Consider the following 2365-nt stretch of genomic DNA (forward strand, 5'->3'; position numbering starts at 1 on the left):
ATTGTATTTAATCCTCATAGTCATACATAAAGTTATCAGGGGCTTCTCTTGTATGAACAAACAAAACTGTGTTAGGATTATAAGTTCAAGGCGACACTTGGCTACACAGTAAGAACAAGGCCAACCTGGGCTACAGGGTATCCATATGTCTCAAGAAAACAAGTTATAAAACTTCCTTCCTTATATCTTAACCCTAAACCCATCTCCTGGCATTCAGTTTTTAAGCATTTCTACTGATGTAGATTTTACAGTACCATAGATATGCAAGGAACATATAGATTAGAAAAAATATGAGACAGGATATTAGATAAAAAGGATTTTAGCATTCAGTTTTTAAGTATTGCTACTGATGTAGATTTTGCAGTACCATAGAGATGCAAGGAAACATATAGATTAGAAAAAATATGACACAGGATATTAGATAAAAAAGATTTTAGTTTAGTGAACATTATAAAGAAAGAGAAGAAAGACAAATTTTAGAGAAAAGTTCTATCATTTTCTTCCTCAGTGACTTTGTGTAAATGACTTGACTTCTCTAAGCTTCAGTTCTCTTGCTTATCAAGAGTCATGATTATCTACTTAAGTGCCTAGCTCTCTATAACAAGCAAATTATGTTGCAAATGTGGAGTATGCATACAAAGTAGCTAAGACTAACATTTCTCCCCTTCTAGAGCCAATTCTGCCACTTACTGGCAGGGTGACAGCAATTCACTTCTCCACCCTGGTTTCATTTTTTTTCATACACACAAGATAAACTAAATAGATTTTATTGTGTCTTCAAATTCCACAACTTCCCACCACAAGCATCAAGAACATTCTCAAGTGGAATCTCAATTGCAGAAAACACAGAAGCCTGGGCAAACAAATGTGTCCAGATATTTCTTTGTTTGATTGGTTAGTTGGTTTCCTGATATGTAGCTGGGACTGGCTTCTCTAAGGCTCCTGAGTAGTAGAATTACAGCCCGCAATAAAATATCCAGCCCCCAAATTAGTGTTTTATAAGTAAAAAGACTTCCTTTCTTAATCTATTAATTTTTTTGGAATGTGCTATTTAATTTTCACAAATTTGTACATTTTAAAACTTGCTATTATGGTTGCTAATCATCAACTGGGTCAGGAAACAATTTTTATTGTTTACATTTATTGAAGCCTACTTTTTAAAAAAAAACATTGCATTATGATGAGAAAAGTTACATGATTTCAATTTATCTGAATTTGTTAACATTTAAAAACATATTTCAATTAAATATAATTGAATCACATTCTTGTTTCCCTTTTGTACCACTGCTCCTCCCGGAGACCCCCCCTTCAATACCTACAATATCTTTTTTGTCATATTCCTTAAAATTTATAAAATATTATAACAATAAAAATAAGTATTATAAAAGTTGTTTGATATAAAACAACAATCAATTTAGCAGTCTTATATAGGTGCTTGTCTATAGCAATAGTGAAAATACATTTTTCTCAATATATATTTTAAATAACTCCAAGCATATTAACTGCATACTTAAAAATAATATATCACTACTAGTATTTTCTTAAATGAACATGAATATATAAAGTCTTTTTGTTTGTTTTGTATTTAGTAGAGTTTAAAATCTTGGCTCTTACTATGGCACAAGCCCAAAATAAGAACAATTTTTAGACATTGGGATTCATTGTAATAAGGTTGTATTTCAATGATCCTCACATCACCAAAGTATTTTACCTCCATTGTAGCTAAGCTGAGAGTTGATAGTTCTGCTGCACCAAGAAATGAATTATAGGCTCGATTTTTGGATACAGACTTCCTGCTATGGTCAAAGCTATTTGACCTGAGTGAGTGACTTCATTCTCAGCCCACAGAAAACAGGTTATATTCATTTAAGAAACGGTGTAGGTATTAAGATGGTCTATCCATAAGGTCATTCGCCAACTGTTTCAATGAACAATGGTTCTGCTTGGACGGTGGCACAGACTTTAGGTGAGGGTAAGAATTTGGTTCATTAGCTGTGATAATTTGGAAGAGCATTCATCTCAGAGAAAGAGTAACTTATAAAGTCCTCTTCTTCAAGCTTGATACAAGAGTTACAAACTCAAGCAAAGCATTCAGTCTCACTTTGTTGTTCCCTTACAAGCAACCTCCTTAGTTAATCATCTATGTTTCTTTTGGGTATATAAATACTTTTGAAATATATAAGCTGTTCTAAAAACCATAGTATAGTGTAAAAACATGAAATAAACAATACTACTAATAGAGAGGCTGAGTTAGGAGAAGCAAGATTTCAAGACCCTTATGTTGTAAACAGCCAGAGACTGTCACAAACATACAAGCTGACAATGTATATAGATTGTACAATGTTGGACCTATTTCTCCAATTAC

At 32.7% G+C, this 2365-nt stretch overlaps 1 protein-coding gene across 1 annotated transcript in view; it reads right to left on the reverse strand.

Moving 5' to 3' along the window:
• Positions 1–2365, reverse strand: part of Ophn1 (oligophrenin 1) — a 348509-nt gene that overhangs the window by 198689 nt on the left and 147455 nt on the right. The window lies entirely within an intron of this gene.

The sequence above is a fragment of the Mastomys coucha genome, chromosome X, assembly GCF_008632895.1.
Source record: "Mastomys coucha isolate ucsf_1 chromosome X, UCSF_Mcou_1, whole genome shotgun sequence".
Lineage (NCBI taxonomy): Eukaryota > Metazoa > Chordata > Mammalia > Rodentia > Muridae > Mastomys > Mastomys coucha.